Genomic DNA, 22,943 nt, shown 5'->3' with positions numbered 1-22,943 from the left:
AGTTTAACATCAGAAAATCAATTACAATAGTACACCATTTTAAGAGAATAAAGGGAAAAAATGGCTTTATCATCTTAAATACACAGTGAAAGCATTGAGAAACTGCAACACCAATCAATGATTTAAAAACACAACAAAACAAAAATCATTCTCAGCAAACTTGGAATACAAAAGAACTCCCTGAGCCTGATAAAGGGCTCTTACAAAAAAGCAGTAGCACATGCTATACTCAGTGGTGAAAGACTGAGTGTCCATCCCATAAAATCAAGAAAAAGGCAAAGTATATCCACTCTCACTATTTATATTCAGTATTGTACTTGTGGACTCAGTGTTTGCAATGAGAGAAGAAAAATAAATAAAAGGCATCCATATTGAAAAATAAGACATAGAATAGTAGTTACTGACATATGACATAATTTTGTATGTAGAAAATTCTAATGAGCCCGTGGCGCACTCGGGAAAGTACAGCTCTGGGAGCGCGGTGACGCTCCCGCTGCGGGTTCGGATCCTATATAGGAATGGCCAGTGCACTCACTGGCTGAGTGCCGGTCACGAAAAAGACAAAAAAAAAGATAGGAAATTCTAAGAAAGTCACAAAAAAAGGACAAATAAGCAATTACAAGAAGTTAGCAGGAGGTAAGATAAATATATCAAAATTGGTTATATTTGTACATGTGAGCAATGAAGAATCTGAAAATAAAATAAAGAATATAATTTTTAATGAAAATAAAAATAAAATTCAATTAGGAATACATATTAAAATGTGTGGGATGATTCTAAAGCAGCACCAAGAGGAAAATGTGTAGCAATAAAATACTTACCTCAGAAAAGAGGTGTCAAATCAACAATATAAGCTTATACCTCCAGAAACTAAAAAAAAAAAAAGAAGGGTAAAATAATATCATTGTGAGCAGAAGAAAAGTAAAAAGAGAAAAAATTAATACAATTAAAAAACTAGAAAACGATAGAAAAAATTGACAAACCTTTAGCACAACTTAGAAAGAAAGAGAAGATACAGATTACAAATATCAGGAGTAAAACAGAGGACATCACTGTAGAACCAACAGACATCAAAGTAATAAAGAAACACCACAAACAACACCATATACATGAATTTAAAATGAACAGATTTCAAAAGCACAAACTACCAAAATTCATCCATTACAAAATAGATAATTTGAATAGTTTCATAACTAATAAAGACATTGAATTTTTAATTTTAAATTTCCTAAATGAAAAACATCCAGGCTCAGTTGCTTCGACTAAATAATTCTGCCAAATTAAGAATTAACAATTCTACACATTCTTTTCCAGAAAACAGAAGAGGAGGAAAGACTTCCTAATATATTTTATGAAGTTAGTATTACCCTGATAAAACTACACTATAGATAAATATCTCTCATGAATATAACTGCAAAAATTCTTAACAAATATTAACAAATGTAATTCAGTGATATGTAAAGAAACTATACACCATGATCAAATGGGGAATAAATTCCAAAGATGCAAGGTTGGCTCAATATTTGAAAATCAAAATAATTTACCATATTAACAGTCAAAGAAAAAATCATAATTATATCAATTAATGCAGAAAAAAATTGAATTAATCATTCATCAGAAACTAGGGACAGAGGGTACTTGTTAAAGAACATCTACCAAAAAACCTACAGCTAATATTGTGTTTAATGGTGAAAAACTAAATATTTTTTTTCCTAAGATCAGGAATAAGGCATGATGATTACTCTCACCATATTTATTCAGCAGAGTACTGGAAGTTCTAACCAGCACAATAAGGCAAGTAAAACAAAAGGCATACAGATAGGAAAACATGTTGTGAAACTCTACCTATTTTCAGATAACATTGTAGCTATGTAGAAAACCACAAAGAATTAAAAAAACATCTACTGGTAGTAATAAGTGAGTTCAGCAACATTATAGGATACAAGATAAACATGCAAAAATCAATTTTATTACTATATACTACTAAAAAACACACGGACACAAAAATTTAAAATATAATGCAGTTTTTAATCACTCAAAAAAGTGGAATATGTAAATATGTGTAAATCAAACCAAAAATATGCAGGACTGACTTATACACAAAAGAAAAAAAAAAAACACTACAAAAAGATGATGAAATAAATAAAGGCACACCATGCCCATATTTTCAAAAACTCAACAGTCAAGATTTCAGTTCTCCTCAAATTGATATATGCATTTAACATAATTCCTAGCAAAATTTCTGTCAAAATCACAGCCAGATATTTTTTAGATATAGACAAAATTATTCTAAAATTTATATGGGAAGACAGAATAAAATACCTAGAATAGTTCAAACAATTTTGGAAAAGAATAAAAAAGTGGGAAAAATTTTTCTCCCCCATTCTGAGACTTAATATGTAGCTATACTAGTCAATATTGTATGCTATTGGTGGAAAGGTAGATATAATAGATTAATGGAGCAGAACAATCCCATGGAAGTATGGCCAACTAATATTTAACAAAGAAGCAAAAGCAATGCAGGGGAACTTGGAAAGATGACCTTTTTATCAAATTGTCTTAGAGCAACTGGATGTTCCCAGGCACCACCACCAACAACAAAAAATAAGCTCTACCTAAATCTCACACATTGTATAAAATTAACTCGAAGTGAATCACACACTTGAATTTAAACGTAAAACTATAAAACTTTTAGAAAAATTAGGAGGAAATTTTCAGAATCCATGACTAAGCAAAGAATTCTTACACTTGACACCAAAAGCACAATCAATAAAAAGTAAAAAAAAAAAAATGATAAATTGGAACTCACTAAAATTAAAAACTTTTAAAGGATCCTGTTAAGAGAATGAAACCACAAGCTACACACTGGGAGAAAATATTTTCTAACAGGGTATCTGAGGAAGGACTGGTATCTAGAATATAAAAAAGAACTCTCAAAACTCAGTGGTAAAAAACAAGTAATCCATTTAGAATATGGGCAAAAGACTTGAAAAGACATTTCACTGAAGAGAATGTACAGATGACAAATGAACACATGAAATAATGTTCAACATCATTAGTTATTAGGGAAATCCAAACTAAAACAATAACTAAACATCACTACATCAGAATGGTTAAAGTAAAAAAAAATAGTGGGAACACTAAATCCTGGTGAAGATACAGAGAAACTGGATCACTCATAATTTCTGATGAGGAAGTAAAATTGTACAAACATTCGGGAAAACAGTTTGGCAATTTCTAAATATGCTAAATATGCAATTATCATGTGATCCAACAATTGAACTCATGAGTTTAATCCACAGAAATGAAGACTTGTAATAGTCAAAAACTGGAAACTAATGGAAAAATGCTTAACCAAATTGTAGTGTATCCATAAAATGGAAAATCCAGCAATAAAAAGAAACAAACTATTGATAAACACAACAAATAGGATGAATCTCCAGAGAATTACAGTGAGTGATAAAAGGCAATTTACAAGTTGTAAATTGATTTGATCCCATTTATATAATATTCTTCACATAAAAAATGATAGAAATGGAAAGCAGATTAGTGGTTGCCAGTGGTTCAGGAGGAAAAGGGAAGAAGGGAAGTAGGTGTGGCTATAAATGGGCAACCTGAGTGATCCTTTGATGATGGAACTATTCTGTATCTTTACTGTACTAATGTAGTCTGGTTGTAATATTGCAGTATAATTAGTAATATGTTATCCTTTGGAAAAAGTGGGTAAATGGAACATAGGCTCTCCCTGTACTATAGCTTACAAATGAATGTGAATATAATTATCTCAAAATGAAATTATAAATTGAAGACGTCAATTATATTTCTAGATACAAGCAATAAACAAAGCACAGAATACAGTTTAATTCACAATAGCATAAAAAGAATAAAATGCCTAGAAATAAAGTTAACAAAGAAGTACAAAAAAATGTAATAATTACACACTGAAAATGACAAAATATTGCTGAGGGAAATAAAGGAAGATATAAATAAATGGAAAGATATTTCATGTTCGTGGATGAGGAGACTCAATATTGTTAATATGACAGTTCTCCCCATATTGATCTATAGATTCACAATACCTATCAAATTCCAGGAGGACTTTTACAGAGATGTATGATTAGCTGATCCCAAAATTTATATGGAAATTTAAAATATCTAGGATTACCAAAATATGTTTTTAAATAATCAGAGTTGGAGGACTTCCACTTAGCACTTTGAAAACTTATTTTAAAGTTGCAGTTATCAAGAGAGTGAGCTACTTGTATAAGACTAGATATACATCAAGATAGCTATATTGTTAAACTGAGAATCCAAAAATAAATCGTTATATTTTTGGTCAATTGATTTTCAATAAAGGTTCTAAGTCAATTTACTGTGATATGATAGTCTTTTCAAACAATGGAGCTGGAACAATTGGAAGTGCGTGTGCAAATAATGAATAGTATGTCACACTGTATAATGCACTTTTTTTTCCGATCACATACAAAACTTTTAAAATTGATGGCATATTAGATAATAAAGCCAATCTCAATTAATTTCAGTGGCTTTGTATCATAAATACATTATCTAGCTACAATGTAATAAAAATAGAACTTAATTTTTGTTTACATGTTAAAACACATATTTCTAAATACTCTCTGTATAAATTAGAGAATGTAAATGACTCATTAGAACTGGACACGCTAATTACATGATTTGATCATCACACATTGTGTGCATGTTAAAATATAACTCTGTGCCCCATAAATATGTACGATTAATAAGTATCAATTAAAAAATTTTTTTAAATTATATAAAAACTGAATGATCAAAATGCTACTTATAGAAAAGTTTAATACAGTTAAATTAGTATTTTGAGAGGAAGTTTAGAGAATTAAGAACTTACAAATCAAAACAAAAAAAACCCCCAAAATATTTATCTTAAGTTAGAAAAAGACCATAACAGAACATAAAGAAAATAGAAAAATAAAATTAATAATAAACTGAAGAGATTGATTAAATAGAAAACAAATGTATAACAGTGAAAGTCAAAATAGCACTAGTTGGTTCTTTAAAAAGATTAATAAATTGTCTACCTCATGAAATTGACTAAGAAAATGAAAATAAAAAGGGCTTGAAATAAATAATTAAAAATAAGACATGAATATAGATGCTGTAGACATTAAAAATATAATAAGAAGGGCCAACCCCGTGGCTCACTCGGGAGAGTGCAGCGCTGGTAGTGCCGAGGCCACGGGTTCAAACCCTATATAGGGATGGCTGGTGCACTCATGGTGCAGACAGCACCATGCTGAGGGTTGCGATCCCCTTATTGGTCAAAAAATAAATAAATACAAATAAAAATATAATAAGAAATTTTGTCAATGTATTTGAATATGTACATGAAATAAACAAATACAAAATATATAACTAACATATATAACTAAAACACTGCCATAAGACAAAACATAAATAGGATTATAGTAATTTAAAAAATTAAATTACTAAATATATTTCTGCAATGAGAACTCCAGGTACAAAGGGTATTACTACCAAATGCGATATCCAGCAAATATAACTATAGCGTATTCTGGAAAATAATTTCTCCAAAAAGTCTACACTCACAAAACCATTCTGAAATGTAGAAAAAAAGAAAAAATTTATTAACCCAATTTTTTTCAGACATGCATGAACTTTGATAGCAAAACCTGACAAGGGGAATTTTAAAAGGAAAATCACAGGGTAACCTCACTCATGGACAGACAGACAATTTACAAAATTTTAGTCAACTGAATGTGGCAATATGTAATGAATATAATTTACTATCTATACAGTTCATCTTAGGAATGAAAGTTGTTTAATAATACATTAACTGGGTGTAGTGCTGAGATCTCAGATCCTTCTGCACCTTCCAGTGCAGGTCGTTAGTCAAGTAATCAAAAGAAGATACTGGCAGCTTTATGCAAGGTAGACACACTTTATTCTTCAGATGTGAGCTTCACAAACATGCTTTATTCTCAGACACAAGGTCAGGCTCTACTCCACTGACCCTCCATGCTCTGCCTTCCTTCCATGCTCTGCCGACCTTCCAGACTCTGCTGACCAGCAGTTCAGAGCAGTTAGGTACCTTTACACTTTTAGCACACAGCAGTGGCCACATGCCAAACATTACATAATTATAACAATCATGCTGAATCAGTAAATGGGCACACATGCACAATTACACTAGTCTTATAACTTGTTTCTAATGAATGTGCTGAATCTTGCCCATTTGTAACAGATGCAAGGCAAGAGATCCTGACTAAACTTTTTCCTTACACTGGGTAAAACAACAATTTATATAATTATTTCATTAGGCTTAGTTAAAGAATTTGGGAAAACATCTACAACCTCTTATGATAAAATCTTTAGCAAAATGTTAATAAAAAATCACTAACCTAATTAAAGTTATCCACAAAAACCTCCAGCAAACATGCTTAACGATGAAATGTTAAAAAATAGTTCTGAAATCAGAGGGGAAGCTAAGGTGCCTATTTCAACCAGTTCTATCCATAATTTTGCTGGAAGTCCTAGGCAGCTCGTTGAGCAGGAAATAGAATCACATGATATAAGAACTGGAATAAAAGGAAAAAGATTTGTCACTTATAGATTATTTCAAAATAATTATAAAATATGCTATAAAATATTCAAGCATATTCTAATGCACAAATGATATTAACAAAACAATGAAAATCAGAAGTAACCTTTGAGATGGATCAATGCACCTGACCTGCCTTTCTCATGTATTTGTATGATGCAGTAGAATGAATTTATCTCTGATTTCAATCCTGGCTTCATCACTCACTAGCTCTATGAACTCTCTTTCTAACCTTTCACTCCTCAGCTGTAAAATATGGATACATTTACCTTGCAGACTTGTTGCAAAGATGAAATAATATTAATCATGCCATGTGCCTTATTCATAATGTATGATTATTTACATTAGTGACATCATCAGTAGTAATTATTATTTTCAGGTTTGGTTTGGTTTCTTTTGCCACAATTCAACACATGGGCAAAATATTTTACTTATATGCAAACAGCCGTTATGTAATTTTCATGTTTGTAAATCGTGGAAATGATTCCTAAAGTAAAATAAATATTTGTTTTTATTTTCTTACGAGAAAAACAGCAAATTAGGATTGACTTTTACCATTTCGGAAAACTTACAATTGGCTTCAAAAATGTTTATTTTGTTTATATTGATTTAATACTAGGTTGGAAGTGCAACTGTAAATGTTGAGTTAGATGGCTTATTTCCTATCCTGTTTGATTTTCCTCCTGCCTACCCAAGAGATTGGTCTGGTCTCAGTCTGTTAGTGCAGCTGTTCAGCTGGCAGAGTCCCCGAGCATACAGATGGGCATCTGGAACTCAATCTAGGCATGCTTTGAACTGTCACCAGTACATGCTTTCCCTTTTCAGCCAAATTTCTAAACAGCTCACTCACAACCCTCCCTCATTCTCATCTGTCTTGGTCATTGCATTTGGTACACTATCCCTGTTACTTCATCTTTTAACTTCTGTATTACTCCTACTTTGTTGTCTTTTGCTTCCACTCCACCATAGTTCTATAGCCACCTGTCCTATGGCTATAGTCTCTGATCATACCTGAAGTGTTTCCCCTAATTTGGCAAAGCCTCTGAGACTCTTCTACTTCCTTCTATAGAAAATGCTGTCACTTGGCTTTATTTTCCCAGGTAGTACTGGAGAGATGAAGACAAATTGGCAACATTTGCAGTGAGCGGAGCCATGCTGTAGTACATTGTCCTAGGCCAGACATATAGGTTATCTATAGTCCTGAATCAAATGTGTGCATAGGCTGTTGTGTCCCAAAATTGGCACCCCTAAAGGTTAAACCGAAAATTTTCCCTTTACAGTCACAGTCATTGTAGTCTGTAACTGACTTTTTTATCTTCTCCCTTACCCCACCTTACAGAGAAAGGAAAGTCATATAAATAAAGAATATTAGATGACCAACTAAAGGGTCCATCTACTCTAAAGTATAGAATTCCTACTTTACTCCAGGAGCAGATTGCATCATCCTGGAATGAGTGTCCTGTGCTGTCAGATCTTCCTATTTTTTGAAAAGAAACTTATTATTTATATGTAGAATATCCTAATGTTTAAAATATTTGCAAGTAATTATAATCCTTTGAATCTTGCTGCAAGCCCAGCAAAAAGGTATACATGGGCAAGTTTGAACAGTGGACCAGGGATGTGAGGGCCCTATTTTAGGAGTTGCCCTAAGGGCAAAGCATGTTTTCTAGCATCCCATTTCAAAGGATATTAAAGCTTCCATGACTGAATTTTGTTTTCATTTTCAGTGCAAAAATATCAAAATATAACATCTGTCGTCCCATATTTGCTCTAAAAGCTGTGAGAATGCGTAAGATTACCTCTGTTTAGTCTGTTGTATGGCCTTAGTCTCCTTCAGGTTTATCATCAGTTTATACTAAAAATCCTTGCAATGCTGTTTCCAGCATGAATGAGTTTGAAAAATGATCCATTTCTGGTTGCCAGGTTTTAACACTAATATTATTGTTTTCTGGTATTAACTCAGTTTGTGCCTGACTCCTAACTCCTTTCGCTAAGCACTTGAAGATGTGACAGCAGTACAAATGAGATTATTATAATGCATTAAAGCATTCCAAACCTCTGTAATGAGAAAAATGCCCTAGCAAGAAGGAAAAAATATAAAGGAAGCAATACATTTATTGGTTTCCCAGATTCATAGATGTTTTCGCCCTTCACAAAGTCTTCTGAATTCAAATATATTCAAAATCAAACTGTTATACCTAAGACAATAGCAACCATTGATGTAACTCTTGAAAAAGACCTTTGGGAAATTTATTGATTGGCAGGTGTAAGAACTTCCTATGGGCTTCTCACTTCATTTAGTTAAAAAAAGGACCTGAATGTTGCTAAATAAAAGCCTAATATTAGACAATCATAGAATGTTTCAAATATGCAGTCAATTAGAGTAAACGAAGTCTGATAGGCCACTTTTATTATTTTTTTTAATAAACCAGAAAAGACTTTGTTGTTTAGGATATGGTAACCTTAATAAAATCATAGACAAAGATTTTGACTTTATTGTTAATGTCTCTCAGGAGTTTTTATGCAACTTCCTTATGACTGTCATACATGTACACTTACAATTCAAAAAGATCCTTGTCATATTCTACCTCTAATACTTTGATTAACTAGTAAAAACCTTCTTAGCAGTTCTTCTCCATAAACTTCTTATTAAAATTTTCATTTCTGAAATTTCAGATTCTGAGTTCAATCCACATCTTCCATTTCCCTATTTTGAATAATTATGCTGAGGGCCTGAAATACATGTAAAATGCTGTCCGTAGGTTAGCAATCTGAGTTATATATGAACACCTAATTTTCACAAGATAGATCCAGTTCAACTAATGGCTTCCAGACATGTATAAATAATACATTAAAATGTATCACCTTCCTTTTTCCAAAATACACAATTGGATGATAGATTAAAGTAAAATAAACACAAAAAAGTTGTAACATTATATAAATATGTTTCAAGGGAAAAATATCAATCTCACGTTCAGCTAGTATGTGTTAAGAGGACATTGTATTAGAGTCAACGTTCTAGTCAGTCTTGGCATGGTACTATATTTCAGAAAACAGGCAAAGTAAAATTTGTTTCCCGAGGTGGAGAAAGATACAGAAACCATGTTCTTTGGCGGAGGGTTCCAGCAGTGAGTGACTGGGTGGAGTGAAGTTTTCAGAGAACGTTATAGCTGTTTTCAAATATTGATGGGCTGCTTGGCATGTGAAAGACTTGCTGGTTTTGAGTTGCTCTAGCAAGAAAAACTAGTACCAAAGAATACCAGCAAAAATATTTTGACTTCTATAAGGGAACTTTTTTAATAGCTAGAATCAGTCAACAATGAAATTAACCACTTCGTGAAAGAGACAATCTCATATTTCAAAATGTTTCAGGAAACTGGACAACTATCTGGATTGCAGGTGTAATTTTTTCAAAAGATAAAATGTACAATGCCCTCCTCCTCTAACTTACTATGAAATTGTTCTTCTAAAGTCATGTTCTTCATTTTTAATCTCTCTCTCATCTTTCCTGAGGGAGGTATTCTGTTCCCATTGTCATATTCTTGCAACCTGGTCACCATCAATAATAGATCTCAGCATGAGTTGGGTACAACTAGACCTAATTCCCTGGGATCCATTATGCTAAGGTACTTATTCCCCAAGATTACCAACAATCTTTCAAAGCTTAGTTATTGACCATTTACTATTTGCCAGGTGCCAGGCTTAGGGGCTTGATAGACAGGATAAACAATAATCTCACACTGGTTAGGAATGTTCAGTGACTTCTGATCCCTCCTCAAATGTATTAACTCCAAAGTAACCTATCTAGTTATATTAATTGTATAAGAAAATATTCAAATTCCATTTCTTTAATCATATTTTTTTACAGGTTTCTACTAAATTAATGTTTAAATTTTAGGAATGCCTATATTCTGTGATATTATATAGTTGCCACAAGTGTAACTGACTGAAGAAAAGATGATGATGATGATGATGATGATAAAAGTCACAGGTAACTTATATTCATTTTTTAATGTATATAAGGGATATAATATTCCACTGTGTAAAGGCAGCATCTCCCAAGCTCTATAACCACCTGATTGGAGTAATAGTTTTGTTCAGTCCTTTTAAGAAGCTAAACTATATCTCTGTGGCCATTCTTGGGTATTGATAGATACTTGGCAATCCTGATTATGTATAGTCCTGCTTGTGCAATAAGGTACAAACTATAAATCTACTGGATTAGGTAGTAAGTGAATTTTTCCATGGAATCATTTATACCTATGATTTTTATTAATTTATGGCTAGTACAAGTCATTACAGCACATTCCTGAACTTGCTCATCTGTGAGGTTGAATCAGAAGCCAATGCTAGGTGTTGTTGAATTTTAACAATTACTCTTGGGACCAAGTTTCAAGTAGGTATGAAACTTTATACTTACTAACTGAGCAGTTATTTTATATGTTGTGTGCATTTTGGATCCTGTTTATTTATTTCAATTTATATATATTTGGTTCTGAAAGACTCTACCAAGTGTTTCAAACCACCATTGTATCAAGTGCAGCAGCTTGAGACTTTTGCAGTCAGTGGTGTCTATTTCCAAGTTTCCAAATTATGTTCCTTTCTAAAACACTCATATACTCACAAACACATTCCCGCCAGGACATACATGCCATATGAAATACGGGCTATGTCACAGAGCAACTCCTGTTTTGAGTTGATGTGGATTCATCTTTTCTCAAGTTTTGAAGATGTTCCTCAGTGTGTGCATATTGTTCTCATCCCAGGGCAAGTGTCTATCCTGGGAGCAACGACTTCATTCAGAGCACACGTTAGTATTTACACATGTCATTAATCCCTTCAATTACAAATGTTCATTGTTTACATTTACCATTTGGTTTATACGGAAATACCCTATACTAAGAATTTTTATGTCTTCCAGCCATACTGCTTCATCAAAGTGTGACACATGGATCACAATTTCCACATCACCTGGGAGCTTGTTAGACATGCAGAAAATCAAGGCCCATCCTAGGCCCACTCCATCCGTTGATGAGACACAAAACACACTTGTCATTTTAACAGATAGAATTTAATATTAAGAATTAACTAGAATTAAAGTTGCTGTATAGATAATTTTTTAAAAGAAAACAGTAAGGTATTATGAATGTAGCAACTGTAAGAAGATGTTCTCATTCCCAGGGCTGGTTGAAATCATTAAATCTAAGGAACATGGAGAGTCCTCATGGAGCTGAAATCCAGACCAACAGAAAGGGAGTGCAGGTCAGCTGGTCATGGTAACCCTGAACTTGGAGCAAGGGCCCCATGCCCCACGATTCACAAGCACGTTCAAATAAGAGAAGCTTTCATTCAGCAAATGTTCTAAGTGGTACAATATCTCATTTGAAATTTTTTATTTGAATTTTCCCCTTAAAGATTAACAATTACCCTAACCTACGGATGTTGGTCCTTAACTCCATATTTTAAGCAATATTAATTTTCAATAACCACTTGCCTTAGTTTCCACTTTTTTGAAACAAGAAATGTGACAGAAGTTATCTATGATATCATATAACAAATTCATGGAGATTGTGTTTGTTTATCCAGGGAGGCTGATACCTTTATAATAGTAATAACTGTTAACTTGTAATATCTCAGTCTTCAGAGAATCCAAGCAGCATTTCTTGCATGAGCACCTGGATCTTCTGTTAAAGAACCAGACATGTTTTGCAGGTGGATATTTAGGTGGTATTTGGGGTCTCATAACTGAATTTTTAATCTTTTGGGTACATCCTTTCACTTGTGCTACCACATAAATGGAGATGTGACTTATTTGCGCCATACCTCAAATGCTGTGCAAAGATCACTTGGGCTTTGAAGTTATGCAGGTTTCTCAGGAGAAATAATGCATGTATAAAACTGAAGTACAGCTATAAAAAAAATGTACTTGTTTTGAGCAAAAATTACAGACCTTACCTACTAAGTTCAAAATTGTCTCCCTAGGAGAGTGTAATGTTTGAGTACTCCTAACTAGGACTGCTCTCTGGGACTACACTTATGGAATCAGATTAGTTTCAGAGGCAAATCATTCTGAATGTTCTCAGTTACAGCACATCAACCTTTGAGTGGGATTTACTTTAGAAATAGGCCCAGTCAATAGTTTTGTTAGCCCATCCAGCTATAAGGAGAGAACATCTCTATCTTGATTTCTATAATTCCAGTGCTATATTTGGGCCTGGCACATAGAAGACTGCATCAAGATCAGTTGAGAGAGAGAATAAAGAATGGGTAAATGAAAGAACACAGATGAACAATAAAGTTTATTTTTTGGCTGAGGGTTAACTAAAATTATTATAAATATGGCTGGAAAATAGGTATAAAAGTATTTCCGAAATAGAGATTTCAAAAACTATATTAAGCAATGGAATAAATGTAGAATTGCAAAGGAAAAAGAAAATATTGACCTTGAATGACAATTCTGTTAAGTTGTGTAAATCAGTCTCATTATAATAATGTACATATTCTGTTATACATTTCTATAATTGCAAGGACAATGATGACTAAAGTTTATTTTTATTATAGTCATAAACATGTTTTTCTGTGAACTGTTTTACAAAATTGCTCACATGCTTCGAAACTCTGATCCACTACACTCTTAGTAGTCTCACTTGCCTTTTTGGTGTAAATTGCTAATATTTGTGTCAAGCCAGGATTGGATAAGTCAGTAGCTGAGCTTCTGGTCTTAGCAGCAGAGAATTCTATGTAGCTGCAGTGAATGACAAAATATCATGTCCCTCCAGGGTGCAATAGCTCTGTAGATCTTTTGTAGTTGACCTATTCAGAAGAGATGACATTTGACTAGCTATGACTATATGTCTGGGAATGGTTTAGGTTGGAAGAGAGGTCTACCATTAGATGGAAATACTGAAACATTCTGCATGATAACAAAAATGTTATACTAGATCCATATGGCAAAGCAGTGCAGTGGCTGGGAGCTCTGGAGCTGGGGGGCCTTTCTTTTATGTGTGTGACTGGTAAGGGGATTGTAACCCTTGGCTTGGTGTTGCCCGCACCGCGTTCCGCCAGTGTGCGCACTGGCCATCCCTATATAGGATCCGAACCCGCGGCGGGAGTGCCGCAGCGCTCCCAGCGCCGCACTCTACCGAGTGAGCCATGGGGTGGGCCCTGGGGGGCCTTTCTTTGTGCATCTCTGTCCACAAAAAGCCTAGAACACCAATAAGGTCATTCTGACACTAAATGGCCATTGATGGAGCAAATATACTAAAGGAACACAAAGATAAATCTGGAAATGCAGGAATTATAATATAAAGACCCTTATCTGGTCACTTAAAAGATTTATTATGTATTACTGTTCATTTGAATATGTATTATGTATTCATTTGGTAGAGAGATGCTCTGTGCCACTTGTCACCAGACTCATAATGGATTATTATGTGAAAAAACATTTCCCATTTTAATTAAATATATAATAGAGCAATAAGGACTTTAAAATAACTATCATAACTGTTGTATTCACTATCATTATCTTTCATGGAAAAAAGCACTCTTTCTGGGCTGGCCTTAGGCAGCATTGTGAAATAAGCTTACTTTTCTCCTTTTCCCTCTCCTCAAAGAAGAAATTCAATGGCATGAAATCATGCGAATGATGATAAAATACCTATTAAGCAGTTATTGTGTGCAAGGCACCCTACTTTAAGTATATTACACCTTTAACCCACACCCAACCCTGAGTGACACACGCTGTCTTTTCTGTATTTTACAGATGAAGATTGAGACAGAGACAGGTTAAGCAACTTGCCCAAAGGTCTAGGCCAGGCAGTTTGACTCCAGAGTCAACAGACACAAGCACTAGCACATGTAGCAAAATATCCTAGCAAAAAATCATTTGCATTTTAAGATATTCAGTTCAAAGAAATCTCCTGGGAAATAGCTTAAGAGATTTCCTTTGAAGGAATTCATGAACTTTGTCTGAACTGAGTTGGGGACTGTTTTAATTGGGAAAAGCCTTCCTAATGTTCCTGGAGCAGAAATCCTTGGGGAGATAAACCTCTCTAACCAACTCAGGGTCATGGAAAGGGAAGCAGGGAAGCAGGCAGTGAAGCTGATGAAAGTGTACTCTCTCTTTTCCAATGCAGTCTGTTAGGGTTTCTCTTTGGCAGCCCTTGGCCTGTCCTTGACTCCAGGCAGATGTTGTGCCCTTGCTGTAACATTGCCTTGACTTCCTCTTCCACCTCCTAGAAAGAGTTAATTGTTCTCTTTCTGAGTCCCCAGGACAGTTACCCCATTTCATCAAGCACTCCCTGCATTGCATTGATGCCACTTATTTGATGACTCTTCTTCATTAGAGGTGACTGAGTTCCTGAAGTGCAGGGACCATGTCATTCTTCTAAAGATACCTCACACCAAGCACAGTCCCATAGGTGCAAGTTTCCAGAACTCATAAGATCTTTATGATTCTGATGTCTGTTGACAAAAATTTAATTGAAACAAGCTGCTGGTTTGAAGCTCTAAATATTACTGATTTCACAAGTAGAACAGAGCTTAGCAGACAAGAATAAGATTAGATACACTGGCAGTGCATGTCAGTCCAGATATCTATAGCTGAGGGTGAAAGACTCCCAAAGTCGGTAGTCAGTCAGTTCAGGGAGACCCTCCCAAGGAACAGCGAGACCACGAAGACGGATGCAAACAGCAAGAGGTTTATTTGAACACACGGGTACCCGGGCGACACAGTCTTTTGGAAGACTGGCGCGCCGAGTGAAGCTCCTGGGTCCTTTTTATAGCAAAAAGCGCGGGTACAGAAGCGAGAAGCGAGTTTAATTGGTCAGTTCAAATAAGCGCGGGTGAGCTTCGGTTATGTGGGAGTCCTTGAAACAGCTGAGGGGCACCCTGGAAACTGGTGGGAGTCCTTGAAACAGCTGAGGGGCACCCTGGAAACTGTTGGGAGTCCTTGAAACAGCTGAGGGGCACCCTGGAAACTGTTGGGAGTCCTTGAAACAGCTGAGGGGCACTCTTGAAACTTTAACTGACTTGTCTATTTCTGGGAACTATCCGCCCTTTGCCTCGGGCCGGGGCCCAGGTGCATAACCACAGATATCCTGTTCGTTATCTGGTCTCAACCTCAGGCTGTACTTTTCCTATGCTAGGGACTTTTAACCAGGGTAATGTTTTGTGCCTTGCAAAATGGCGTTACTACGGCTAGCTTAAAAAGTTCTTTCTTCATTCCCCCATTTCTTTTGTGGATAGCTCTAATCTTAGAGCGGAGTTAAAAGTTATTTTCATTATCTATAGTCTGATATTTTTGTCTAAGAACCAGGACTTTAATTGTACTTATTCTATCATTGATGAATTGGACTAACCTGTTGATGACACAGGGCCCCAGAATGAGCAACAGAAGAAGGAGTACTAGGGGCCCGGCGATGGTTGATAGTAGGGTAGTGAACCAAGGGGAGCTATTGAACCAACCTTCAAACCAGTTTTGATCTTTTTGGCGCTCTAACTGTCTTTTATCTAGTCTTTGTTTGAGTTTGGCCATGGTGTCTCGTATCACACCTGAATGGTCTACATAAAAACAGCACTCCTCTCTGAGGGCCGCGCAGAGGCCTCCCTCTCTTAAAAACAGTAAGTCAAGGCCTCGCCTATTTTGGAGTACTACCTCAGATAGAGAAGTCAATGAGTCCTCTAACTTGCTGACTGAATCCTGGAGGGCCCGGAGGTCAGTGTCCATGGCAGTCTGGAGCTCGGTTAGGCCCCGCTGGAGGTCTATAGGTCCTTTAATCAGAGCAGCCGAGCCGGTACCTATACCTGCCACAATTCCCAGTAGGACAGCTAGGGTAAGTGTGAGAGGTTCTCTCTTAAACCTGGGATGAGGGTTGTCATAGGCCTGCAACAAAGTTTCTTCAGGATGGTAATAGATGCGAGGAATCAGCTGAACCTGGACACAGAAATCCTTAGACTGATTAAAAACTGAGAGGGAAACGCAAGGGGTGAGACCGGTGCTGCAAGCCCACCAGCTATGGTTGGAGGGGAGAAGGTACTGATGGTCCCCGGAGGAATTGATGGATAGGGTCTGGTTGCAAAGATGTTGATGGGTAGAAGGTATTGTTCCTATACATAACCCTTGTCCTGTGACCTCTGTGAGAGTAAGCTTTCCCTGGGTCCCCCAACGGCAACTCTCGGCGCTGGTATAATTGGCCTCTCCCAAAAAGGCTATTCCTTCATAGTAGGGGGGGGCTTATGGCCAGACAGAGCCAGCAATGCTCTGTGGCGTTCGGGTTGGTGGCATTTAGAGCTAGGAAGGCCCCCTGTACAAGACCAAAGAGCCTGTCACCCGTGGTGGGGGGTAGAGTGCCTGGTGATAGGAGGCTCTGTGTAGCAGTGCTCCTTTGTGCCGCGGGGGGTTGCCTGCTAGTCATTGGGTACAGCTTGTTGCTAGGAGGTCCCTGTTCTGCAAGGACGGGGTCGGGGCCCACTGCCACAGTTGGCATATTGGTGATATCTAGGCGAATGGTGAACAGTACACCTGGATCGTTTCCCGTCAAATAGAACCTTAGTCCCCAGGTTCTTCCTTGTGCCCAATCTCTGGAATTTTTTCCTTTCTCTGTGAATTTTATTTTAAGGGGGTTACACCAGCCGGTGTTGTCACAGTTTTTACTGCTATCGTTACGTTCTACAGTTATGAGGTCCCATGAGGAACTAGGTCCCCAGTAGACTGTCCCCGTGGTTTCACAACCCCATTCTTTGCAATATAGGGATTCCAGCCCTCCGCACCTTCTAGCTTCTGAAAGGGTCCGGCCATCCCGGGGGCACACGTAGAAGGGGGAAGCGGCAAGCCTGTTTCTAGCTCGGGGATAGCTGCACCCTGGGACCCCCCAGGTGATCTGATTATAAGCTTTTGTGTAGTCTGAATCAGGGGGTCTGATCTGGGCCTAGCCCGATGCTATGTATCCCGGGATATCCCAGGTCTCAATACCCGCCGCCAGGGCACATACATCAGGTTTAAGATCGGGCCACCAAGTCCAAGGCGGCTGGGTAGCCTGTTTGGTCCAGACAACTTCTCCAGTTTGGGACAGTACCTTCCAGGTGAGGATCACAGGCCGGTGGGGGTTCTTACCCGGTGGACTCATTTTTCCGCCGCCGAATACGCAGCTTAAGAGGATGATCAGTCCTTTCCAGCTCCCAGGTCTCGTTTGGTGCCGGGGGTGGTGCAGGCTTGAGATGGGAAGCATGGACCCAGGCAGCGATGCCATCAACTTTTACTGCGGTCGGGGTGGTCAGCAATACCAGATACGGGCCTTTCCACCGAGGCTCAAGGTTGCTGGGTCGATGGCGTCTGACCAGCACTCGGTCTCCGACCTGGAACGGGTGGGGGACAGCTATGGTACCGGGCTGATATGTCTCTTTGATCTGGTCCCAAATCTGGGTCTTCACAACTTCTAGAGCCTTTAAGTGGGTAAATAAGACAGGGAGAAAATTATCATCGGGACCCAGTGTTTCTCCCAACTCAAGTATGGGGGGGGGTCCCCCGTAGAGGATTTCATAGGGAGTTAGACCGAACTGGCCAGGGGTATTCCTGGCTCTGAACAGCGCTAAGGGAAGGAGGGCCACCCAGTCTTTTCCACCGGTCTCTAAGGCCAATTTAGTTAAGGTCTCTTTGATGGTTCTATTCATTCTCTCTACTTGACCTGAGCTCTGGGGCCTATACGCACAATGTAATTTCCAATTTATCCCCAGTTGTGTGGCTAGTCCCTGGCTTACCTGAGCAACAAAGGCTGGGCCATTATCTGACCCGATCACCTTAGGGATCCCGAAACGGGGCAGGATTTCTTCTAGTATCTTTTTACATACAGTCAGGGCCGTTTCCGTTTTGGTAGGAAAAGCTTCTACCCATCCAGAGAAAGTATCTACAAATACTAGCAGATACTTGTTTCTATACCGGCCAGGCTTTACCTCTGTAAAGTCTACTTCCCAGTATACGCCGGGTCGATCTCCCCGTTGTCTTTTTCCGGTCTCTCGGTAGGTGGTAGCCGCATTAGTCATGGCGCAAGCTGGACACCGATTGGCGACTTCTTGAACAGTGGACCGGAGGTTCGGGATGGAGAGGCTGGTGCGGCTTGCCAGTTGAAGGAGCTTTTCTGGTCCTAAGTGTGTTAGCTGATGTAACCGCTGAATGAATTCTTTTCCCTGGTCAGGAGTGAGCTCTCTTGGCTTGGTCCTAGCTTGAGCAGGCTCGATTGGCTCTTGAAGCTTTGTAGTTTTTGTTAGCACCTTGACCGACAGGGCGGCTTGTTTTGCAGCCTCGTCGGCCCTCCGGTTCCCGGCCGCCACAGGGTTATTTCCTCTCTGGTGGCCTGGGCAGTGGATAATGGCGACCTGCTTAGGGAGGTAAATGGCCTCTAGCAGAGCCAGAATTTCTTGTTTATTTTTAATGTCTTTTCCAGCAGAAGTGAGCAGTCCCCTCTGTTTATATATCGCCCCATGAATGTGAGCAGTGGCAAAAGCATACCTGCTGTCCGTGTAGATGTTGATGTTTTTTCCTTCGGCTAGGCGTAATGCCTGCGTCAAGGCTATTAGCTCGGCCTTCTGGGCTGATGTCCCTTCTGGCAGGCTGCTTGCCCATACCGTCCGTTTGCCATCTACGATGGCGGCCCCTGCTTTCTTCTTACCTTCCGCAATGAAGCTGCTACCGTCTGTATACCAGGCAGGCACTCCGGGCAATGGCTGGTCCTTCAGGTCCCGTCGAGTCCCAGCTTCTTCAGCAAGGATTTCTGAGCATTGGTGTACTGGGGTGGATTCTGACTCGACTGGTAGTAGGGTAGCTGGGTTCAGGACAGCAGGGGGCGCGAAAGATATTCTTTCGTTTAGCAGCAAACTCTGGTAATGAGTCATTCTGGCATTGGTCATCCACCGATTGGGGGGCTGCCGCACGATACTTTCGAGGCTGTGGGAAGCAATCACAGTCACATTTTGCCCCAAGGTTAACTTATCAGCGTCTTTGAGGAGGAGTGCCACTGCAGCAACCGCTTTTAGGCAGGTTGGCCACCCACTGGCCACTGGATCCAGTTTTTTTGATAGATAAGCTACTGGCCGTCGCCATGGTCCTAGGGTCTGAGTAAGCACTCCTCGGGCTACACCGGCTCTTTCATCTACGTACAGAGTAAATGATTTGGTGAGGTCTGGGAGAGCCAAGGCGGGGGCAGACAGCAAGGCTTTTTTTATGTGGTCAAAAGCCTTTTGATGCTCCTCAGTCCAGGTAAAAGGAATGTTTTCCCTTGTCAGGGGGTACAAGGGTGCAGCCAGGGAAGCAAACCCAGGAATCCAGAGCCTGCAGAATCCGGCAGTACCCAGAAATTCGCGGACCTGCCTGGGGGTTGTGGGAGTAGGGATCTTCATAACTGTAGCTTTCCGGGCCGGGGTCAGCCATCTTTTTCCCCCTTTGAGCAGGTACCCCAAATAGGTGACCTCTTTCTGGCATAACTGGGCCTTTTTAGCTGATACCCGGTACCCCAACTTACTCAGTTCCTGCAAGAGCTTTTGTGTCCCTCTTTTGCAGCCTTCATATGTGGGAGCTGCCACTAGGAGGTCGTCCACATATTGGAGTAATATGACCTGGGGGTTGAGAGCCCTAAAAGGAGCTAAATCTCGGTGGAGGGCCTCGTCGAAGAGAGTGGGAGAATTTTTGAACCCCTGTGGCAGCCGTGTCCAGGTCAGCTGACCTGTGTTACCTTTTTCTGGGTCTCTCCACTCGAACGCGAACAGTGGCTGGCTGTTGGGGTGTAGTCTGAGGCAAAAAAAGGCATCCTTGAGATCCAGGACTGAGTACCAAGTGTGACTAGGCGGAAGGGAACTCAGGAGGCTGTATGGATTTGGGACCGTGGGATGAATGTCTTGCACCCTTTTGTTAATTTCTCTCAAGTCTTGGACTGGCCGATAGTCATTGGTCCCTGGCTTTTTTACTGGTAGCAGAGGGGTGTTCCAGGGCGATTGGCAGGGCACTAAGACCCCTAGGTCTAAGAACCTTTGGATGTGGGGTCTGATGCCTTCCCGGGCTTCTTTAGTCATTGGATACTGTCGGACGGCCACCGGTGAGGCACCTGATTTCAGCTCTACTACTACTGGTGGGACGTTATTGGCCAGTCCCATACCTGTCTTTTCTGCCCATACGGTGGGAAAAAGTTGGAGCCAGGATGGGTCGATGGAGGGAGAGGCCGGCTTTTCATACAGCCGGTATTCTTCTTCTAGGTTTAGGACCAGGCACATGGTAGAGTGATCTCCCCATGTTACTTGTGGGCCCTCTGTGGAAAACTGGATTTGAGCCTTTAGTTTGGTCAGGATGTCCCGGCCCAACAGAGGAGCAGGGCACTCAGGTATGACCAAAAAGGAATGGGTCACTTGCCTATGTCCGACCCTTAAAAGTCTCTGAGTGGTCCAGGGGTAGACTTTGCTGCCGGTCGCTCCTACTACGACTGTCCGCCTGGACCCTACCTTCCCCATGGGTTGGGTCAGCACCGAATGTTCAGCCCCGGTATCGACCAGAAACTCGATGGGGGTCCCCTCCACTGTCAATGTTACCCTAGGTTCGGGGAGGGGGTCCGAACCCCGACTCCCCTAGTCATCTAGGGATAGAACCTTGGCTTCTCTGATGTTCTTTTTCCGGGGACATTCTCTTGCCCAGTGACCCTTCTCTTTACAGTACGCGCATTGGTCTTTGTCTAGAGGGGGTCTTCCATCCCTAGGTGTTTTCTTTGCCCGGTTGCTCAGGTTCCCTGTCTGCCTATCTCTAGACCCTCTTTCACCTACCACTGCGGCCAAAATCCTAGTTAAATTTTTTTCTTGGCGTTTATCACGCCGCCTCTCTCTCTCTTCTGTCTCTTTTTTTTCTCTTTCCTGTCTTTCTTCTTCTGTTTCTCTCTTGTGGTACACCTTTTCTGCCTCCTTTACTAAGTCTTGTAAGGAAAGGTCTTGGAGCCCCTCTAGTCTTTGTAACCTTTTTTTAATGTCTGGGGCTGACTGGCCGATGAAGGCCATTGTGACCGCAGCCTGCTGCCCCTCAGAAGAGGGTTCAAACGGAGTGTACCTTCTATAGGCCTCCATTAGGCGTTCTAAGAAAACCGAAGGGGGTTCTGCCGGTCCCTGCAAGACCTCTCTTACCTTGGCCAAATTGGTGGGGCGCCGGGCTGCCCCTTTGAGACCTGCCACTAGAGTCCGGCGGTAGACCAGAAGACGCTCCCTACCTTCGGCCGTGTTGTAATCCCATTGAGGTCGATTGAGGGGGAAAGCCTCATTAATGAGGTTCTCGAGTTGTGTAGGGGCCCCGTTATCCCCGAGAACGTTCTTGCGGGCCTCCAGAAGAATCCTTTCTCGCTCTTCAGTGGTGAAGAGGATCTGGAGTAGCTGTTGGCAATCGTCCCAAGTGGGCTGGTGAGAGAACATAAGGGACTCAAGAAGTCCCGTGAGACCTGCTGGTTTTTCAGAAAAAGAAGGATGGTTAGACTTCCAATTGTAAAGATCTGCTGAGGAAAAAGGCCAATACTGCAAAGGGACCAAGCCATTTGGCTCAGCTGGGGGCCCTATGGCTCGGAGGGGCAAAGCTACGGTGGAGTCAGGACCGGAGCCGTCTCTCGGACTGCGAGGTTGGCGGCTCCTAGTCCCCGCAGCCGGTCCCTCAGGGCTAGGATCACCGGGCGCTCGGCCTGGTGCCGATCTGTTTCCCTGAGGGGCCAGAGGGGGCAGCGGAGCCGCCGGGTAAGGTGGGGGTTCAGAGAGAGAAAATAGGTCATCTGGTGTCGGGAGGACGGGGGGTTGGGGAGGGGCGGAAGGCTTCCTTGTAGGTGGCCTTTGAGTATTTTCTGATCCCGAAACAACAGCGACTTTGCTGGAGGGTGGCACCCAGGGAGGGGGATTCTGGGCGAGGTCTTGCCATACCACGACATAGGCAACCTGGTCCGGGTGTCCTCCGGTCTCCTGAAAAACAATCTTTTTAACTGCAAAAATGACAGAAAGGTCAAAGGTTCCCTCTGGCGGCCAACCTACGCCGAATGTGGGCCACTCAGACGAACAGAAAGTCTGCCATTTTCCTTTTTTGATCTCCATGGACAGATTGTGAGCCCTGGCTTTGACATCTTTCCAATGATCTAGAGTAAGGGAGAGAGGCGTAAGGGCACCTTGCCCCATCTCGAAAATTTCCAATAGGGGAACGACGACGCAAAGACCTATCACAACTAAGACAAAAAGAAACCAGAAACGGCGACGAGACCGAGTGCCGTAGAAATAGAAGAAAGAGTCCGATGGCAGAGCGCGCCTCCCGAGACGCGGTGAGACCAAAACA

Source organism: Cynocephalus volans, chromosome 5 (genome assembly GCF_027409185.1).
Source record: "Cynocephalus volans isolate mCynVol1 chromosome 5, mCynVol1.pri, whole genome shotgun sequence".
Lineage (NCBI taxonomy): Eukaryota > Metazoa > Chordata > Mammalia > Dermoptera > Cynocephalidae > Cynocephalus > Cynocephalus volans.
The sequence above is the reverse complement of the archived record's forward strand: the minus strand, read 5'-3'. Positions refer to the sequence as shown.